Source organism: Protopterus annectens, chromosome 2.part1 (genome assembly GCF_019279795.1).
Source record: "Protopterus annectens isolate FY-2018-M chromosome 2.part1, PAN1.0, whole genome shotgun sequence".
NCBI lineage: Eukaryota > Metazoa > Chordata > Ceratodontiformes > Protopteridae > Protopterus > Protopterus annectens.
In genome coordinates, this window is record NC_056729.1 from 1,622,511,385 (window position 1) to 1,622,534,693 (window position 23,309).

The 23,309-nt window shown below is 41.6% G+C and overlaps 1 protein-coding gene across 4 annotated transcripts in view; it reads right to left on the minus strand.

Annotated features, from left to right (window-relative positions):
- Positions 1-23,309, minus strand: part of PAX7 (paired box 7) — a 352,148-nt gene that overhangs the window by 101,463 nt on the left and 227,376 nt on the right. The window lies entirely within an intron of this gene.

Here is a 23,309-nt window from a genome sequence, read left to right on the forward strand (position 1 = left end):
TTCTTCATCTCTCTGACAATCCCACCTCTTCTTTGCCAACCTCTTTCTCTGTATACTCTCCTGTACTTCCTCATTCCACCACCAGGTCTCCTTGTCCTCCTTCCTCTTTCCAGATGTCACACCAAACACCTTTCTAGTCATCTCCCTTACTAGCTCTGCTGTAGTTACCCAGCTATTTGGCAACTCTTCACTGCCACCCAGTGCCTGTCTTAACTGTTCCCTGAACTCCACCTCACAATTACCCCTTTTCAATTTTGACCATTTGGTCCTTGGTGCTGCCCTCACACTCCTCCTCCTCTTTTTGATCACCAATGTCATCCTACAAAACACCATCCTATGCTGCCTAGCTACACTTTCCCCTGCCACCATTTTACAGTCTCCAATCTCCTTCAGACTGGCCCTTCTACATAAGATATAATCCACCTGTGTGCATCTCCCGCCACTCTTGTATGTCACCCTATGCTCCTCTCTCTTGTTAAAATATGTATTCACCACAGCCATGTCCATCCCTTTCGCAAAATCCACTACCATCTGACCTTCTGCATTCCTTTGCTCAACACCATACCTGCCCATCACTTCCTCATCCCCTCTGTTCCCTTCACCAACATCTTTCATCTTGCAACTAAGGCTCAATAAATGTGAGTATTTATTATGGAGTAAGCTAGAGCAATTTCATATGCACATACTCAGATAATATTCGATGTATGTAAAATGAATCAACCATGTTTTGCAGAATGGCGATTATAGCTCATAGTATAGTTATTGCATTACCAATAGGCTCTTGGGCTCTGTTTCATGGTATGCCTCCCTCAAACTATAGAAAAAGCTTTAAGATACCCTTACATATAAAAAAGTACAATGGGCTTCCCTGTACAAAAAATGACCACCACCCCCGCCAAAGAAAGAGACTGATCCCATCCTAGATGTAGGTGTGCATACTTGAAGTAACAAAAATATGGTTTAGTGCATTATTCTTTAACTATTGCAGTCAGGTATGCATATTTATTAGCTATTATCACCCTGCATTTAGCCTCAGCTTACAATAAAACTTATATTTTTCTTTCTAACGTTTTCAGACTTGCTTGACCCTCCTCTGAAACACGCCTGTGCCTGTCCAGAGAATCTGGCTGCAACATCTGAGAATTGCTGCATTACTCCACTATAGTAGAATACTAAGACTTCATTCACAGTGATTCTGATAGTATTCGACATTAGCGGCCTAAGCGACAGATTACTGTGATTAGAAAGAGCACAGGAAAAGAGGGGGTGTGATTAAGAAGGGTCAGGGGCTTCCCTGTCTTTAAAAAGAACACAGGAAAAGAGGGGGTGTGAGTGAGAATGGGCAGGGGGCTACCTTATCATTAAAAAGAGCACAGGAAAAGAGGAAGTTTGAGTGAGAAGGGGCAGGGGCTGCCCTGTCATTAAAAAGAACACAGGAAAAGAGGGGGTGTGAGTGCAAAGGGGCAGGAGCTGCCGATGTATTCTATTTTAATCGTCTTGCCTTCATGCAACTACATTATGATAAAACTGGGTTTTTGTAACCACTTACCCCAAAAAGAATATAAATCTTAATGACATATTTTCTTTTTATACATCTTGAAATAGTTATGCTATACTCCTGATTATTGACACTGTATAACATTGTATTGCTACTTAATGCCTTGTAATAATCCTGTAATATTGCTGTTTAATGCTAATTTATAATGAAAATTGTATAATATGTTTGAGCTTTTCTCTCTGGGCCTCCACTGAAAAAAGGGCTCTTCAGCTCAGTTAGACAATCCCGGTCAACAAATGTAAAATAAAATAAATAATAATAAATAAATGTAGGCACAAAGCAGCATAGGAGCACAGTGATTGGCTGTGCTTTATTTTGTTCATAGGTTAGTACTAGGCTAACTGCCCTTTTGGGCCATTTGAAGCCTAGCCAGTTACCCCATGTGAGAATTAAACCCTACACCTTGTGTCTTTAAGGTAAACACCTCAACCATTATGTCATCCTCCCACCGCTGTAAGCATTTATTGTGGGGGGTGTTTTACTTTGTAAGTATGTATTGTGGGAGTGCGCCATATCACAATTATGACTGGTTCATCTGAAGTGATAACACATGGAAAAGAGTCAAACAATTTGGCTGCTCAGTAATAACATGGTTACAGGGCCCACAGACATGGGCATGCAACTGACTACAACGCAAGGGTATGGCCTGCCTGTAGGAAGCATTAACACTTGCAGGGCAGTAGCTAAGCATCAAGTCTCTACAGTAATAGGTCTGTGATGTAACTATGAGCCCTTGTGCCTTCAAATGGCAGTAATGCATTCAAAAGTTCCTGACTGCAGATAATAGAACCAGGATAAGCAGATCAGAGGACATTTCACAGAATATTATTTCCTGCATCATGATGGCCTTGACAATGAAAGAAAGAGGGGAATGTTTAACTAGTATTGTCAGACTAGGAGCAGAAACATAAAGATCTAAAATGGTGTGACCACGATCAGGCCATAGTGAACACATTATTGAGGATATGAATACTGTACTCGGGTTTCTTTGCTTTAACTACTGTATTGTACTGTCACCCATATAATGTCAGCCACAAAACTTACAGGGGTGAGCAATGACAACTTGTGAGTGGATATAGGAAAAGTTCTGGAGGAGTGATCAGACTTCGATACCACAGGTTCGGAGTCATTATTGGGATGCCAAAACAGGAAGTTAGTAGTAGTAGAGTGAAGGACATAGTCTGTAACAGGAAAAAAGTAGTTCTCACATTTAAAATAGAAAACAGCATTTTAAACAGATGTTTTTAGTGACAGGAAAGTAACTTAAACATGTTTCAGAAAGGTATATTTCCCTTTTGTGGCATAAAGGACGAATGTAATGTTAACTCACAACTTGTTGCCAAAGTCCCAGATTTCAGAAGGTGAATGAGCAAGTAGCAAAGCACCAACAGGAATATGTAAAAAGAAAATAAGCTAACCCATGGCAAAAAAAAAAATTCAGGCTGTTCATAGGATCATAGAGGGTTACTAGGCTAATGGCCCCAGGGCCCTTACAAACCTAGCCAAGTACAACCCCTGTTTCCAAGAATATCAAGGTATTAAGAGGAATTAAGTCAACAACTACTGCCCCTGTCCAAGACGGACACAGTTGAAACTCTCGGGGTGAATTTGTGGTCTCCCATCCAGTCATCCAAACTACGCTTAAATAGGGTCAGCGAGGGACTCTACTTCACCTAAACTGGAAGTTTGTTCCTGAGCAGAGGTATCCTCTGTGAGACATATCTGTCTCTCCAATAAGTCCTGTTGATGTCAGATACTAGGTTGAGATCCCTAGAGCGAGTGCATCTTTTCAGTAAACACCTACATAGACTCTTAGCATAAAAATGGAAGTATGCATTCTTTATCTAATCAAACGTTGTAATACTAAATCAAAGTATCTTCTGAAAACAGCACTGATGCCAGGATAATCAGACCTGTACAATACTTACACATATACATTGCAAAGTCTTAAAAACAGCACTTATGACAGCAAAGAGAATTTATTTAACATTTGTTAATCAGGAAAGTCAGAATGGGACAGAGACAATTTTCAGCAGAGGCCCGGGGAGAAGCGCTCCAGAATTATTTATATGTGGACAGACAATGACCAGAAGTCAGGACTGATCCTGTTCTTTGGAGATGTGAAATTTAGTGGCCAAGATGGTTATAGTGGTCACTGTGCACAATCTATAAGCCCTATTTATTCAAGCAAACAAACCCTTTCCACAAGTTTCTTAATTTGTGGAAAGAACTGTTCCTGCTCTTGGTTAGGACTGCACCCCATCTAATGTGGGCGAATATCGCCTTTGCAGGAAACAGCACAGTTTTAGAGTACAATGTTTATAATGTTTAGTTTTTTATTAATTTATTTATTCAGTTCATTCATGAATTTATTTTACTTTTGGATTAGTTCACTTGGATAATCAATTATATTTATAGGACTGAACCTATCTATTTGTCGTAATGTATCTTCACTCTTTGGAAACAGCCAGCTGTCTTTGAAGTTGGTATTTTCCTCTATGGAACAGTATCTGCTTTGTATGCGACAGTATCCTTGTAATTTGGGTAGATCACATTGATTGGGTCACATGTGCCCTGAAGACAAATTACGGTGATTTGGTCACATGTGCAGGAAGGCAGAAGACTATTTAGTAAAGATTTGGGCTAGTCATGAAGAAGACAAGAGGAGATGAGGAAATCTAGTCAAGAGATGGATGGATTGCATAGCAGAAGACCTGCAACAATCAATCGTGACTGTCAAAGAAAGTGGGAGAGTGTCTGTAAATCAAGACAGAGAGAGACGGCATCATTTAAAGACATCCCTACCCCATGTAGAATCTGGAAAAATGGGGATGATGATGATGTTGTGTGTGCACTGGGGCAGCAAACGTTTGTTTCTGTAGGAAAAACAACTGCTGTATTACCAAGTCACTGCAGAGTACATCACCTGAGGAGGCAGAAATCTTCATATGTGTGTGCGGGGGAGGGATGCAGGGAGAGAAAATTCTGTAAGCTGTTATTATCTCACCTAATGTAATAAATGTGAAAAGCATGTTATGTAATTGCTTTCTATTCACTAGCAGCAGTAATCTTGTGAACAAGAATAAACACATTTGCGGAAAATGTTCAGCGTTCCTGAGTGCTGCTGAATTTAACAGACAAGAACAGCCGGCTCTGAAATGTGGAAGCTCCAGTAAAGAACAGAGCAAGTTTAGTCAAGTCACAAGGGTTGAAGAGGTTACAGACTAGGGTTTCATTTGACACTTGGCACAAAAGAAAGTCAGCGTCATATTTGTGGTCTGATCTCAGTGGGGTGGAGTGAACACTCCAGCTTGATTCCCTTGTCAGAAAATATATCAATTTTGACGCATAGCTCTACAGGAAAATATTTCCTAATGGAATACACACATGTTCCTTCAGCTTTTGCTGTTAGACAAACTGTTGTTAGATCTTTACAACAAAGAAGAATACGTATATTAGTGTACAGCAGGTGTCTGTTTGTATGCATGAATGTGCATGTGCATATGCGTGTGTGTGTGTGTGTGTGTGTGTGTGTGTGTGTGTGTGTGTGTGTGTGTGTGTGTGTGTGTGTGTGTGTGTGTGCGTGTGTGTGTGTCCACGCGTGCACATGTGCTTGGGCGTGTGTGTGTGTGTGTGTGTGTGTGTGTGTGTGTGTGTGTGTGTGTGTTTGTGTGCGCGTATGTGTGAGTGTGTTTGTGTGCATGCATGCACATGTGCTTGTGTGTGTGTGTGTGTGTGTGTGCGTGTGTGTGTCCACGCGTGCACATGTGCTTGGGCGTGTGTGTGTGTGTGTGTGTGTGTGTGTGTGTGTGTGTGTGTGTGTGTGTGTCCACGCGTGCACATGTGCTTGGGCGTGTGTGTGTGTGTGTGTGTGTGTGTGTGTGTGTGTGTGTGTGTGTGTGCATATGTGCATGCACAAGAACATGTACCTGTGTATCTGTGCATTTGCTAAAAGAAAAGGGGGTACCTGAAGGTAGATGAGATCAGCAACATTTTCAGTAAAATGAGATAGACCTCAGAGGATCACTTACCACTTGCTAAGGTTAGTTGAGTTAGTTATGTGCTGCTCATTTCTTCCTTGTGCATCCTAGAAGCATGAAGGAGAAAAATCTTCGCCCTGGAGACGATGTTAATTCCAGAAATAACAATACCACTTCTTGTGCCGTCACTTCAACAATCAGCTGAAATGGGGTAAATGCAGTTTAGAAAGCAATGACATGAGGTGGTCTAGAATGTCAGCCAGTAGTTTTCAAACTTTGTTTGTGATGGGGGAGGGGTTACTTTTGAGGCAGCCAACCTGAACGATACTGCTCAAAGAGAGAATGCAATTAATGAAATATTCTCATGTTAAGTTACAAAATAAAATGTTTCTCACCCCACTGTGATTTTAGACTTTTTTCAGAGATTCTGGGGAATGCTTTCCTTTTTGTTCAGTAGGACAGTAGAAATAAAAACGTGCAACAAATGTTGCATGAATGAGGGGGTAATGGTAATTGTGGACAAATGCAGCATTGAAATTCATTTTTCAGCTCTTTGACACACCATTTCAATCTTATTTTCTGCTTGTTAACCAGATCGTGTTGCTGAGGGTGGTATTGCTCTCAATATTGTTGGGTAATTGCACATAATTTCCTTGCCACTGCAGATTGGAATCAGTTCTTCTTTCTAATTTGGAGGCCTTCTTTGATTGCTCTGTGCTGCCTGTGTTTTTTCTCCTCAGCCCTATATAGTTATACTTCGGGTTGCCATGGCTCATATAATGAGACACCAAGGGGGAGGTAGGAGATGGAGGTCGGCAGTGGCTGTCTTATGCCATAAGTGTTAGGGCTACTCCTCGAACACAAGTCGGATGAGTATGATTGCCTGGCTTTTCGTGACCTGTTGTCAATTGCCATGCTTCAGTGAGCTTCCAGTTTGCATTCTCTGGCAGATTTGAGTTACTGTCAACAATATAACACCATTCAAAATGTCTGTTGTTCACACATGTACAATTAGTCATGGTGTAACTTATATTTGTTCATAAGCTTCTACTTTACATATGGATTTTCAGTCGGATGAGATATATGTTAGTACACTGGTTGGTACATTAGTTTTTATTTTTATTTTTATTTTTAACATTTGTTAACCAGGAAAGTCTGACTTGGAATGAGTCAATTTTCACTGGAGGCCCAGGGAGAAACGCTCGAGATGCATGTCTTTGTAGTTATGTTGCTTATCACTGTAATAATGCCAAATGAAAACATTCATCATATCCCTGCAGAAGTTTTTCGTAGTGTGACTGCCACACTTTATTTATTTAGTCTTTCTTAATCGGATAAGACTTCCTAGGCACGAGTGCCCTTTTTCAAATGTAATGTGCAGAGCTTAGTTCTGGTTGAATGACATGCTTAGAGTTGCATGTAAAGACAGGTGGTGGGGCTCTAACACAAGTCTCTAGGGCATAGTTCATTACAGATTATTACCTTGACCTGCTATGATATAATATCAACATAATTTACAATTGCTGTCAAGATCACAAAGCTATCAAGACCATCCAGGTGGGTAGAAAATGACTACCACCACGACTTCAAGTCCACCTATCAGTGATTTTATCTTTATGTGTTTGTATGAGTGACTTGGAGAGAACAACAAAACAAACACATATATTTATATGCTAAAGAGACCTGAAGATGCAGCTCAGTGGCTCTACTCTAACAGTGCCATGAATTAGGGAATTAACAATTTATTTTATTTTTATTTATTTAACATTTGTTGACTGTGAAATTCCGACTAGGTTCCACAGATCCTGTTTTCAGCGGAGGCCCAGGGAGAAATGCTCCAGACGCATGTCTTTAGAATGTGGGAAGAAACCGGAGTACCTGGAGGAAACCCACGTGAATGCAGGGAGAACATGCAAACTCCACACAGAAGGCACCCCGGCCGAGAATTGAACCAGAGAACCTCTTGCTGTGAGGCGACAGCATTAACCGCTGCACCACTGCACCGCCCATAACAATGGTGGCAATAAGAATGCTTGACAAAGTGTACTGTCTAAAAGACTCCAACCCTCCACTAAAACCATTATGTACTTATGCTTCCCTTCGGCCTAGGTTAGGAGAGTACCTCTGTTCACGTCTTTGCATAGCCAGTTGTGCAGTCCTTACTTGCTGTCACTTAGCTACATGGAGTGCGTGTATTCCTGCAACGTTTCTATATTGTGGGCAATCTTTATTTATTTATTTGTTTTAAATAAATACATTTTGCCCACAATATAGAAACTTTGTAGAAATACATACTTCCTATATAGCTAAGTGACAGCAAGTCCAATATAATATAAGCCAGTGTCTCCTGAACAAGCTTGTGTTCATTTCCATGTATTGACTTATTTGCCTTGTAAACATCAAGGTATGTCAGATATTGTGTAATTATATATGTTACTGTCCTCACAACTGGCATAGTAATTTTATGCAGTGCTGATTGTGTTTAGTTATTTATTGCGTACATCATAGCTTCTTCTATGGACTTATTTCACAGCATAAAATAAATGCAGATGAAGGAGAATTAGGGTTTTCATCCTGACAGCCCTTCTTTCCCCTCATGCAGGGATCATAGGACGTTACTAGGCTAACAGCCCCAGGGCCCTTACAAGTCTAGCCAAGTTCAACCCCAACATCCCAAGGGTGTCGAGTTCAAGCAGACACTAAAATCAGCACCTACTGCCCCTGTCTAAGAGGGACACAGGTGGAACCCCCAGGGTGAATTTCCAGTTACCCATCCAATCGTCCAAATTATGCTTAAATAGGGCCAACAAGGGGCTTTGTTTAACATGAATAGGAAGCTTGTTCCAAAAGTGGGGCAACTTCTGTGAGAAAAATCTTTCTCTCCAGCAAGTTCTGTTGATATCACATACCAAGTTAAGGTCCTTTCAGCGAGTGACCTGTGTGACATTTGACTTGCGAATGTGCAGCATTTCCATTAAAGGTGGGTCAAAGATGGCTCTATATGCAAGGCACAGGTTGCCTCTGAGCAGTCTGTACAACACAGAGTAAAGTGACAATGATTTCAATCTGTCTGCATAAGACAGATCTTGAAGACCCTGAATTTTATTTGCAAGAAACCTATGTGATCTCTCCAATTGCTCCAGGTGTTTGGAAAGGAACATACCAAAGGGAGCATTGTACTCTATTATTGGCCTGATGAGAGAAGAGTACAGAGGGGTTATAACCTCTTTTTTTCTGGTGACAATGCCCTTACTTTTGAGATGAGCAATATAAAATGCCCTTCTTACCACTGTGAAGACATGATGATTGAACTTAAGGTTGCTGTCAACATGTGTGCCCAGACCTCTCACTACTGACTGTGTCAGTAGGGTATTACTATTGATGTGGTAGTTTGCAGGAACATCAACCTTGCTGAAGGGGATGATAATGCATTTTTTGCATTAAGTTTAAGACCGTGACTTTGGCAACAGTCAATAGTCTGCGTAAGACCGTCTTGCAGGCTGTTGACATCGCTAGAGGTTTCAGTGATCGCTCCCAGTTTACAGTCATCAGCAAACTTTGTCAGCCACAGTCTTTTAGTTTGAGCCTGCACTTCAGAGAAGCAGATTCTGAACAGTAGGGGATCCAAAAACAATCCCTGTGGAGCACCACTGGTTATGGGTATGCTGGAGGAGGTGGAGTCCCCTATTTTGACTGTATGAGTTCTATCAGCGAGCCAGTTTGCAACCCACCTTACAATGTATGGGTTGATACTCAGCTGGGTGAGTTTATTAATGATGCCTGAGTGGGAGAGTGTGTCAAAGGTCTTGGCTAAGTCTAGGTAGACTGTATGCACAGATTAGTCCTCGTCTTGGGCTTTGGTGGCTGTCTCGAAAAAGTCCACCATGTTTAACAGGTATGACCTCCACTTGACAAAACCAAACTAGGTGGGGTCGAGCATTTGCAAAGTTCCTCTATCTTTGTTAATAAGGACCATGATGATTCATTCCATGGCCTTGCAGATAAGGCTGGTCAGGCTAATGGGTCTATAGTTCCCAGGATCTGTGGATGCACCCCCTTTGTGCAAAGGGATAACGGTAGCTGTTTTCCATTCTGCTGGGATGAAGCCAGTGCTTAGGCTGTGATTGAAAAGTGTGCCCAATGATAATGCTAATTCCTGTTTTAACCCATGTAGCCTTCCATACAGGCTGTGTTTTTGGCCTTGGAGAGGGCATTTAAGACCTGCTCCTCAGAGATACTAGGTGGGGGGCAGGTGTTAGGGATGCTTTGGGGTATATGTGGCAGGGACAGTGGAGTGAATCTTTCACTGAACCTGTCATCCAGCAGGCTTGCTATAGTCACAGGTTCTATATATGTAGTACCATTAACAATGAACTCAGCGCAAATCTGGGCCTTACCTTTGAGGTTAAGGATGTAACTGAAGAATACCTTGTGGTTATAGTACAGTTGTGTACACTTACCATAAATGTAGATGTTCAAGTGTATTCACTGTTGCAGTCATCACATTTGGGTTATCCCTGCTGGGGTAGCCCTCGGCTGGCCCGAATACCAGAGGCTTAGTATTTCTGCGTTGGTTACTGTCGCTTCAGGACTGACGTCAGGTCATCAGTAGTATAAAGTAAGGCAGCCTATGACATTACATCAGTTTTTCTTGCCCTAACTGTCAGGAGCCCCCAAGTGGAAGCCAGGTTATGATGGAAGAACCCCACCATTAGAAAGTAAATACCAAAATATCCCTTGTAAGGAAAGAAAGAAAGAAGAGGGGGATGGAGGGAGAGAAACCAGGACTGTAACACTGTATACACTCAAACATCTACATTTATGGTAAGTGTACACAACTGTACTATGTTCTTAGTGTTTCACTGTCGCAGTCCTCACACTTGGGTTGATTCCCAAAGCTGAGGAAAAGGGTGGATGCAGTCAAGGAGACTATGGGCTGGCTAGGATGCCGTGCAAGTATGCAGTGGCAAAGCCTGCCATGGATTTGGAGAAGATAGGCAGGTGGTAATGTTTGGTGAAAGTGTGAACAGATGTCCAGTTGGCAGCCTCCAAGATGTCCCTGGTGGAGACTCCTCTGAGGAAAGCTGCTGAGGTGGAGGCTGCTCTGGTGGAGTGAGTCCTGACCCCCTTAGGGGGGGGCTTTCCATGTTGCTTGTAACAGAAATGGATGCAGTGTGCTGTCCATTTAGAAATTGTTTGTTTGGAGATGGCTTTTCCCTCTGTCCCTGCAGCAAAGCTAACCAGCAATTGATCAGACTTTCTGAATGATTTAGTCCTGTCTAGATAGACTCTGAGCTGTCTGTGCACATCTAGAGAGTGCAGGATCCTTTCCCCTTTGTTCTGTGGGTTAGGGAAAAAGGTGGGCAAATGAATGGATTGGTTGAAAGCCACACTGGGCACCACTTTGGGCATGAAGTATGGGTTAGTCCTGAGGGAAACCCTGTCAGCATGGAAGATGATGAAGGGTTCCACAGCCATGAGTGCTTGTAGCTCGGAGACCCTTCTGGCTGAAGTGATGGCCAGAAGAAAAGCTGTCTTCCAGGAGAGAAATTTTAACTCTGCTGAAGATGCTGGTTTGAAGGGGGCAGGGTGAGCTTTTCCAACACAAAGTTAAGGTCCCAAGCTGGGGTAGGTGCTCTTCTGGGTGGCTTCAAGTTGCTAGCCCCTCTTAGGAATTATTTGATCAGAGGGTTTGAGAAAAAGGGCTACTTAGTGGGGAAATGAGCAGAGATAGCAGAGGCATGAATTTTAATAGAGGGAAAAAGAGAGACCACTGTGTAGCAGGTCAGCTAGGTAATCCAGGATGAGAGGGCAGGAGGGCTGTGCTGTATCGGCACCCTTAGCCTGAATCCAGTTGCAGAACCTTTTCCATTTGTCAGCATAAGACTTTCTAGTGCTAGGGCATCTGGCCTCATGTATAACATCTAGAACCTGTTTACTGAGGTTGGCAGATTGATCAGTGGTTAGGGAATAAGGCAAGCTGCTAAATTGAGGGTCTGCAATTGGGGATGCATGAATTCTCCTTCCCTCTGGGTCAGGAGGGTTGGGGTCTGAGTGAGATGCTATGGTGGCAGTGGGGACAGGCTGCACAGCAGTGGGTACCAGCATTGGCGAGGCCAGTCTGGAGCAATAAGAATTGTCCTTGGTTTTTTCTCCCTTATTTTGAGCAGTACCCTGGTGATGAGAGGTATTGGAGGAAAGGCATAGACCGATAGATTGACCCTGGGGAAGGACAGGGCATCCACTTTCCAAGCCATGCAGTGGTGATCCCTGGTGCAGAACATGCTGAGTTGATGGTTGGTGTGGGAGACAAAGAGGTCGACCTTCGGGGTGCCCCATTTCTGAGTTATTAGGGTGAAGATTCTTTTGTCTAGCTGCCACTCATGTGGGTCCAGAAGATTTCTACTTAAGTGGTCTGCCAGAGAGTTTAGAGAACCTGGCAGGAATTGTGCTAACAGATGGACTTGCATGACAGAGGCTGTGTGCCAAAGGGACATGGCTAGCCTAAATAGAGGGTAGGAGTGAGTCCCTCCCTGCTTATTGATATACCACATCACAGTGGTGTTTTCTGTTTTGATCAGGAGAGCCCCTGGGGAGAGAAGGGGCCTGAAAACTGTCAATGCATGCTTGGCAGCTAACATCTCTTTTTGGTTGATGTGTATGTTTTGATCAGGAGAGCCCCTGGGGTGAGAAGGGGCCTGAAAGCTGTCAATGCATGCTGAACAGCTAACAGCTCTTTTTGGTTGATGTGCAGATTGATTTGCTGTGGGCTCCACTGGCCCTGTATACACCTGCCATCCAGGTGTGCACCCCAGGCATAGTCTGATGCATCTGTGGTGAGGGTCTGGAGGGTGAGAGATGGTGAAAAAGGTAGTCCCTTGTTGTGGGAGCATGCTGCTGCCCACCAAAGAAAATCTTTCCTGAGGCAAGGTATCATGGGTATAAGTTTCCAGGTCTTGAGAGTGTTGACACCAAAGGATTTTTAGGTACCATTGAAGTTTCCTCATATGCAGTCTGGCATATGGAATGAGTAGAATGCAAGATGCCATGAACCCCAGAGCTTGCAGGATTTTCCTTGCAGATAACAGGGGTGTGGTGGCTAGTTGAGAGATGCAGGCTGTCGGTAAGTTTGCTTTTCTGGTATAAGGAATGCCATCTGGGATGCTGTGTCCAGGCTTGTTCCCAGGAATATAATCCTTTGGGTGGGTACTAGTTTGGATTTCTTTTCATTGATAGTGTACCCTAGGGAGGTCAGTAGGGACTTTACAAAGGCCAGGTGCTTGAGCAGTTTTTCCTGACTGTCTGCCTGAATTAGGCAGTCATCTAAATATGGGTAAATTTGGATATTCCTTTGTCTGAAAAAGGTAATGGCTGAAGCCAGACATTTTGTGAAAACTCTGGGAGCAGTAGATAAGCCAAAGGGAAGTGCAGAAAACTGAAAGTGCAGAGATCCTGCCCTGAAACATAGGTATTTCCTGCATGATTCCCTGATAAGAATGTGGAGGTAAGCCTCTTTTAGGTCTAGGGTGGCTGGCCAAGCATCTTTGGAGAGCATGGGTAGCAGTTATTGGAAGGTGAGCATTTTGAATTTTGGTATCACCAGGAAGGTGTTTAAAATAGATAGATTGAGGATGGGTCGCTAGGCGCCCTCTTTTCTGGGTACCAGAAAAAGTCTGGAGTAGAAACCTTGGCCTTTCTATTCTGCAGGAACGTACTCTATTGCCCTCATAGAGAGCAGGGAAAAGACTTCCTTTTGCGCCTCTGCCCACTGGTTTGGAGATAGATCTGGGAACCCTTTTGGGGTTGGAAGAGTGTGGAAAGATTCATAGGTTAGTACTAGGCTAATTGCCTTTGTGAGCCATTTTAAGCCTAGCCATTTTTCCCTTGTGAGACTCAAACCCTGCACCTTGTGGTTATAAGGCAAACACCTTAACCATCAGGCCACCCTCTCAACCTCAAGAAAATGTATATCACTGGGACACTATGTTGAGGACCCTGCGGTCATTGGTAATGGTGGCCCAGGTGCTTCCCTGAAAGGAGAGTTTTCCTCCTAGGGGTAAGTGAAGGTGGGCAGAGGGAGGGGGTGGTGGAGGAGAGTCATTGTGAGTTCTTACCATGAGGGGGTGGCTTAGAACTCACTGTTTTTGAAGTGGAGGAATTCCACTGTTTTGATCTCTGCATTCCCTGTGGCTGCTGTCTGGGGGGTCTGCTTTCATGGGGTCTTGGCTGAACTGACCTGGTGGGAGCAGGAAAGGACCAGTGCTTGGAGGGGTAATGCCTACTGAACCAGGGTGTCTGGACCTGTAAGAAATCCTTAACTGTCTGCATAGATTTAGCTTTTTCTTCCATCTTTTTTAAGACCTCCTCTGCCTTAGTGCCAAATAAGTTGTCTTTGTGCAAGGATGCATCCAACAATTTAGGTTTAACATGGCCTGGCAAGGGTTGTTCCTTAAGCCATGCATGCCTTCTAAGGACAGAACTGGTGGCTGCTGCCTTACAAGAAACTTCTAGGGTGTCAAAACCACAGTGTAAGGTGTGCGTAGTTACTGTACTTGCAGAATGCTTAAACTCTTGTAACTCTTTAGATTCTGCACAAGCAGGAAAGGAAGACACTTTTTGTTTGAAGAGTTCCATGGTATGTTGCTGACATTTTAGCATATGGAACTGGCAATTTAGTGCTCTGATAGCAAGAGTAGCAGAGGTGTATACTTTTTTATCCCATCTGTCTAGTGCTTGGGAATCCTTATCTGAGGGGGGGGGGGAATTCTTAGCAGAGGTTGCTTTAATTCCTTTAGGCCCTTGAGAAATTACCTCAGGGTCAGCAGTAGGATAAATTTGTGTGAGTTAGGGACTCTGTAATACCTGTCAGGTTTTCTGGGTGCAAGAGGGAGGGTGTCAGGAGTCAAACTGGATTCCAGGAAAACATCGTCCACAACATCCAAGACTGGGGGAATGGCCAGGGGTCTGTGCTGTGGAAGATCTAAGAATTCCCTGAGTCTCTTTTTAGACTAAGGGTAGTCCTGACATTCCCATTGGAAATGGTCCCTTAAGGTATGAAGGGTTTCTCCAAAGGAAAAGTCCTTGGGTGGAGAGGCTGAAGGAATGGAATCCTCTGCATCAGAATCCTCATAAGCAGAGAGGGGTTGCATGTCTTCATATTCAGATGCATCAGAGTCATCAGACTCCTGTTCAGACAAAACTACTGGGGACAGATCTCTTTTTCTTTCGGAAGGGATAGCTTGGCTTCCCCTGATAAGCATGATAAGGTCTTCCACCATTTTAAGCATTTGAGACTATGGCAAGGAAGCAGGTGCCTGAGATTGGGTTGTTGGTTTCTTGGGTGTGGTTCGTACCCTGGGGCTTAGAAACTCGGTCATTTTCAAAAGAACAATGGAAGAGAAAGAAGTCATTGGTTTGTGCTGAGAATCGGTAGTGTGAAGTACTTCCTCAGAAGCCAGTGCCTGCTCAGTGGATCCGGACTCATCCAAGGTCGAGACAACCACAGAATCCTTAGTCGAAGAAGAGTTTTGCAGCATACCGGACTCTGAAAGGGTCTTGGTATCAGCCTGCAAATCCACAGAAATGGGCATCAGGGGCTGCAAAAGCACCTCATTGAGGACCGGAGAACTGCGACTACCTTAATATAAGCATCGTTGATAGGTTTGGACCTGTGCAGTCTGTCTCTGTCTTTATCCTTACGTTTTTTCAGAAGATCTGCTGTCGGATGGCTTACCGAAGCCACATCTGAATTCAAGGACTGTAAGCGAAAATATCTAACTACAATAAGGGCCTGACGATGTATAGTTCTGACATTGAGCAAAGCACAAAAGTGACAGCAGGGGACATCGTGGTCTGGGCCTAAGCAAGTGATGCAGTAAGAATGAAAGTCTCGGTGTGGTATTTGCTTTCCACAGGTGAGACAATTGTTAACTTTTTCTAACATCGGTTAGTGAAAGAAAAAGGATCCCCAATGGGGTACTTAGCTTTAGAAGACTTCAACTTCAATTTGGAAGATGAAACTCAGGTAGCGGCTGACTGGCACTCATGTGAACTGCTTCTGCTTCGGGCTCTGTGGCAAGAAAGACTGATGTAATGGCATTGGTGCCTTACTTTATACTACTGACGACCTGACGTCAGTCCTGAAGTGACAGCAACTGATGCAGAAATACTGAGCCTCTGATATTCGGGCCAGCCAAGGGCTACCCTGGCAGGGATAACCCAAATGTGATGACTGCAACAGTGAAACATGAAGAACATCCTTAGTTAGGAAAGCTAATTTGGATTCATAGTTAGCTTTGGAGAACTTCACTAGCAGTCGTATTTGCTTGTTTAAGTTGAGGAGGGAGTGTTTCCAGTTTTGAAACCATTCCTTCCTACTCGTAGACAGCAATTTCTTTCTCCTATTGTATAGCCTTTTAATGGCAGTTGTCCACCAGGCAGGTTTGTTTTTCCTTGCAGATCTTCCTTTGGTTCTATCAGGTACAGCAGTCACTACAATTGTACAGGTTATTGTATAAAGTGCTGGTGTATAACTCCGTATAGATGTCTGTTCCATCAGTGGGGGGAGGGACTATGAAGCTATTTATGCCATCACGTAAGAGGTTGTAATTGGCCTTGGAGAAGCTTTTTAGTCTAGTTGTTGCTAAGGGGAGGTCTTGTGTTATAGTTGCTTCTAGCGAGACTGATTTGTGGTCAGATCTCACCAGGGATGGCCGCACACTGGGGGTGACGCTGGGGGTGGTGCAGCAGTCCCCCATGTTGCAGAGCACTAGGTCTGGGATGTTTGAGCCCCTTGTGGGTGTGTCAACCAGGGCACTGAAGTTAATGAAGTCTAGGAACCTTTGAGCAAGTGAGACAGAACAAATATAATTTACTGAGCCTATGGGCGGGTAATTAAAGTCACCCAAAACCAGTGTGTTTGGTCATATCTTGATTGACTCAAGTGGCCCCAAGTAGGCTGAGTGGATGTCCTGATTCATGGAGGGTGCCCTATAGCTGGCAATTTCTTGAAGAGTTGTCTTACCTACAGTCAATTGCACCTGAAGTAACTCAAGAGAACCATGCTGTTTAACTAGTCTAGAGGTGTGTTTATCTTCAATGAATATTGATACATCACCTCCTTTAGTTCTCACACCTTCAGATTGTGGTCTGAATGTCTGGAAGGAAATGTAACCTGGTATAGCTGGGGTGATCTCCACAGCATTAAACCAGGTCTCAGTGACTACACAAATGTTAGCATCTTCCATTGCGAGGACTGCTTCCAGTGAGTGCAGTTTCTGGTTTAGACTCCTAGCATTTAGCAGCATAAACTTGAGGTTGTTTTTAGAGAGGATAACTGCTTGAAATCATGAAATAAAGAGCCACATCAGTGACATGTACTATAACTTCTGCCACAACTAGTGCACATTCCTGAGAATAGCATGATGTATACAGCCACATCAGTGCCACAACTACTACAGTGTGACTATCACATGCCTGAGGATAGCATGAAGAACAGAGTGACATCAGTGATATGTACTATAACATCTGCCACAACTACTACAGTGTGACTATCACATGCGGGAGGATAGCATGAAGAACAGAGTGACATCAGTGATATGTACTATAACATAGCATGAAGAACAGAGTGACATCACTGATATGTACTATAACTTTTTTCACAACTACTGCAATGTAAATATCACATGCTTCAGTGCAGCATGAAGTACAGAGCCACATTGGTGCCACATACTATAACATCTGCCACAACTCCTACAGAGTGGCTATCACATGCCTGAGGGTTGCATGAAGTACAGAGCTACATCAGTGCCACGTACTATAACTTCTGTCACAACTACTGCAGTGTGTCTATCACATTCCTGAGCTCTTCAGGTATTATTGTAGTGCTGCAAAGGTATTATATGTTATATGGCAGGGGGTGGAACAACATCACTATGAAAGGGGGCAAGCAGTTGGTGGGAAATGATAATTCAAGTTAATTTCTGTTATTTTAGTCCTGTCATTTTAACTGTTGCTGCTACAAAAATAAACTACCTAATATGATGTTTATAATGCATTAAATAAACACACCAAGATTGTTTTGTAAAAGTGCGAGTGCTTACATGTACACATACCTGTCATCTAAAGTCAGAAGTTTTCCATATGTAGAGCTTCATTACAAAATACATACTTTTCCACAGGGTGCTGGAATACTATTTTATATACATTTATAACCTTTGTTGAGAGTTTCTTAGGAAATAATGTAAAAATAATGTGTTCTTAAGTAATAGGTAATCTTCCAATCAACTGGTAAGAAATGGAGATGTATCTTTAATTCAGAAAAAAAAGAATGTTTCTACAAGTCTTGATGGTATGAATAGCTGAGGCTGGAGGAAAGCAATGGAAGTGGGCTAGCAGTGAAAGAATCACAAAATGGATGAATCATACACGATATATATATATATATATATATATATATATATATATATATATATATATGTGTGTGTGTGTGTGTGTGTGTGTGTGTGTGTGTGTGTGTGTGTGTGTGTTGATGTACATACACAGATGTATAGAAAAAATATATATATAAACCAAACAAACCATATTGATGTATATACATATACATACACACACACACACACACACACACACACACACACACACACACACACATATATATATATATATATATATATATATATATATATATATATATATATATATGTGTGTGTGTGTGTGTGTGTGTGTGTGTGTGTGTGTGTGTGTGTGTGTGTGTGTGTGTGTGTGTGTGTGTGTGGATGTGAGAGAGTGTGTAGGACAGGTGGGAAGCAACTAGACTCAGGCATCTCTTCAGATCTAACATATCTCTGATTGCACTGTTGAGCTAAAATAAATACACTGCTTTTTGAGTGCTTGAAATCATGGATGCAGGTCTGTTTTTCTGTGTGGTGTTCTTGTTATGTACTAGATTTCAGAATTCTGTACAGCCCAAGAAAATTGGATTACTATGTTTGGTGTGTTCAAGGTCATAAGTAGATAAAGTAGCAATGCTAGATCTCCTGCTTTACTTCAGGCCCAGATTATTTCACCCTCTATGTATAGTTGAAAGCCTAGGTCAAGCCAGTCATAGTCAGAGTAAATGCTTCTCTTATTTAAGTAGTTTCATGCAGTGCCAGAAATATATATAATGCAGTACTATTTAATAATCTGGGTTCAGCTCATTCATATTAGGGTTCAGACAGACAGGTTTGAGTCCTGCTTGAGCATTAGGCTGTGAGAAGTTTAAAAAGTCTTGGCTTGCCTAACTATAATAGCAGGAATATGCCACTGCTAAGGCGTTATGGGTTGGGGGTTAAGTAGCAATAACTGTCTCTGGTGGTACTGTTGACAGGGGGTATTAAGTATCATCCTGTGTCACTCTAAAAGGATGGGTCTAAATTACATTCTTGAAAGCCGAGAATATTGAAGCTGATATTGTCAACACGGGAATAGGGAAAGCACACACCATTGAATATGTAAATGGAAATCTCTGTAAGGGGAGATTTCCATTTACTGCAATGTAGTGCAGTCTTGGAGTTGGTATATTTAAGTAGTGGGGGTGTGGGGGTGCAGGGGGCTTGGCCCCCTGCTTAAACCCATTAGGGTACTTTTTTCTTTCTTTTTTTTTTTTTTTTTTTTTATAAGTTCGATGTTTGAAGACATCGACCATATGGTGTATGCGGGTGTGAGCTCGGAGTGAGAGCTGCAGGGAGTACAAAAGGACGCCATCTCTTAGGACAAACACACAATTGTTGAAAGATACTCCGGCATATCCTTAGCTTACCAGAGCATTAGAAAATACTTCTAAATACTCTTCTAAAAAGATGGAAAATTCTCAGACTATTAATATTCTTTGATGAAATGTTGAAAAGATACAGAAACACACTACATCAGAAATGTAAGAAATATCCTTAAAACTGAAATAGTGGTTGAATTTGCCTTTGAAAGGCACTGCGGTAAAGAAAAAGTCTTATTCATTTTTATGGGCAATATTTTAAGCTTTTTTAATGGCATGCGGTTCAGATAGTTTTAACCCATCTGCCATAAATTTGGTACAGAGGTTCCAACTGGCAAGATCTCAGAGTTTAAATTTTTTGCATTGTTTTAATTGTAACAAAGTTAAGTACATTATTCATTCATTTATTTGTTAGTATCCACTTTATCTGCGTCAGGGTCATGGGGAAGTTAGAGTCTGTTCCAGCAAGCCATACACACACACACACACACACACACACACACACACACACACACACACACACACACACACACACACAGTTTCATGTATGCAGTACATTGCTGTGTGCATTTTGTACACATACAGTGGTTCACATTGCAATACATTATATAACATGTATTTATATATACGTGAACTGTATGTGTATTGATTTTGTAATTATACATTTGTATAAGAAGTTCTGTTCCTGTCATGCACATGTTATGAGTAAAATGTAAGCATTTATGTTCATTTTAATAATGACAAAAGGGTGACAATTTTTCTTGCACTGATTTACTCATTTAAATTTTAAAAAGAAAGCAGATCAAGTTTGTCAATTTATCTTTGTAGCGGAAGTGGACACAGAAAATAAGGCTCTTGAGGGCATGTCATGACATGACATATAAGCATATTAATTTGCAGACACAGTTAAAGGAACATGACTGGAAAGTAGTTAAGTATAGGATGCAGGTTAAACAACGTTAGCTAGGCATGCCCCGTGGGGACAACAATACATTTAAGCCAGTGAAGAAATGTGTTAAATTTTATTTTTACATGCACTTATACCAGAATATGTATTTTGTTGATGTTGCACTATATGTTGGTGTAAGCAGCACCCATACAAAGTCAGCTGTTTGAGAATTTTAGTTCTTTAAAGCAGAGGCTTTAGCATTAATTACTTGCTAAATATCAATGATTGAATGCTTGTCTTCACTTGCTGAGTTGCATTTTAACACTTCCTGTCTCTCTCAGAGTTGCCTGGAGATATTTATTTATTTGTTTGCTTAGTTGTCTTAAGATTGGACGTGCAACCTGAGCCTTATGAGCCAATTTCAGCAATTATCCACCTCTAAGGATATTTCTGAAGACGCACAGTTCAAGAAACCTCTAAATACATTTACAAGTTCAAAAGCGTTATAAGAAGGAAACCAAAATTAAGTAATTAATTAAAACAATCAAGTATGCCACATAGAACGACATGAAGTGTGTGTTTTTGCTGGCTATTTGGAACACCAAAGTACCTTTAAAATTGTATGCATTCTTACTGCGCTATACTGTTTTTCTCATGCATTGCTGTTAAAATGACTACATATGATCCTAATGGGCAAGAAAGTGACATCAAGGCTTCTCAGTCATAATCCTTGCTATGAAACAAGTGCGGGTGTTTTTTTCTGACCTCTGACAGTGAAATCTGTAGTGGCACATTTTTATCTTATGGTTAGAGTACAGATTTGCCACTCAGGATTCATAAGCCACAATTCTATCATTGCTACTTTATCTATCTCATGACCTTGAACACTTGAAAAATATTGCTTCTGTAGTCACCCGATGCTCTTAATATCTCCTTCGGCATCTGATGTAGTAATCCAATTCTCTTGGGTTGTACAGCATTTTGGACTCTGGCACATGCCAAGAACACTATGCAGAAAAACAGACCTGCATCCATTATTTTAAGCACACAAAAGGCAGCATGTAGATTTTAATTCTAGAGTGCAGTCAACAATATGTTACATCTGAAAATATATGTTTTGTGTTGCAGCTGATAGCAAAATGTGAATTACAAGCACTCTCTGCATGCCCATTTATATACATGCTACCATACATTGTCTATTCATGATGGTGTCACACTGACAGTAAATAGACTTGAACTCTCAGAAGATCTGTTCCATTACTCGGAGTGTAAAGTATGCTGATTTGCTATGAGTGGGCCAGCTAGCAGTATTAGTCTTATGGATGCATCCATTCCACACCAACCACTATGCACAACAAACTGCTTTTGTTACAAAGATGAAACATTCATACAAACTAAATGTTAGCTTGCATCACACAATACAGCCACCTTATAGTCTGAATCACACACATGGTACACATGCAATACATGGCAGCATTAATGTAATTAATAATGCACAACATACTGCATATTTTTACATATTATGCCTTGATGTGGGATATGTGATCACAATTTCACAAATGGACCAATCACTGAATCTCAAAGAGATGGGTTAGCTATTTATTTATTCTGCATAACCTATCATTAACTTCAGACACTACCTTATGCCCATCTAAATACCTGTTACTGAAGAAAAAATAAGCAAGTAATACAACCCATGAAAAAATAAAACTGAATTATAAATAGTATTTTTTTACTTATTTATTATTATTTATTTATTTTACATTTGTTATTTTTTCAGCTGTGTATCATTACATTATTTCATTAGCCTGTAATGTCACATTGAAAGGACACAACATTACATCAGGATCCTTAGACACTTTCTCTCAGTCATCCCCTGGCTAGAAACAACTAGCTAAATATGACCTTTAAAAACAAGAAATGCTCCTCTATTCTATATCTCAAAACCAACACAAAAATATGACAGACAGAGGGCTGCTGAGGGCAATAGTACTGCAAACAGAAAACAGAACATAAGGAATACAGAATTGTTTCCTTGTTTAGTCATCTCTTACCTTCTAAACCTTAGCGCAATAATACATGTTAAAGCAGAAACCTATCATTTATTCCTTCTCTGAATCCGAATCAGAAATTATTCCAGTACTCAGCAAATGCACACACATGTTCACATGGTGCATGCACGCCTATGAGCAATGTGGACAGTTGGCACTCAACATACTGCATATCTTCGTGAAGAAGAAAGAAATTCAATCACCCAGGAAGAACCTACACCAACACAAGGAGGACATGAAGGATCGGGAAATAAAGCACCCCAACCTGGATCTTACCTGAAAAACTAAGCAGCACGACACAGCAACACTAACTGCTGTGCCATCCCGCAATCATTAGCAGGAGTCATTGGCTTTAGAGAGGGCAATTTTGTTGAGTAGGGCAGATCATCAGAATGACTACATTTCTCAATGGTGGTGCACTCCCAGAGTATATATATTTAAGTAAGGGGAGTTTGGTTGGTGGGATTTCAACCCTCCTCCAAAAACCCTGGGTTGTACCACTTTAAAAGGAACAATTTCAACAAGATGTCCAACCTATCTTTATTGATCTCCACAAAAATGGACTAAAATATATATGCTATATCAAACATAACTTTTAATGTCTGTTATCTGTAGAAGCCTAACATCTGACACTTCAGTTTATTATCCCTGAGTCACCACAGCTCAGCAATTCCTATCATGATAGCTAGGGGAATTGTGTTATTATAAAAGAAACATAACCCTGGAACACTTTATTGACATTCCGTAGCAGTTCCTTTGTAATAATAATATAATTATGCAGTCTGGGACTGATCTAGACTCAGTGATATTGTGCAATAGCATCTGTGTATGCCTCAGTAGCTTATTAAACCTCTTCAATATTTATAGTTATAGTGCAATGCATGTTATTTTCCACTGCTGCTCTTTTTCCAAAGTGCATACATAGTGTCCCTGCCATCTGGCGTCTTATTCACCTTGATGGATAAATCCTGTCTTAAACATTCAGAATTCTGATCAAGGTCTTAAAGCATATTCTGATTGTCATTTTGTTGGGCTGTTTCTCTACAGAAAATCTTTTTTCATTATTTTTAATATCAGA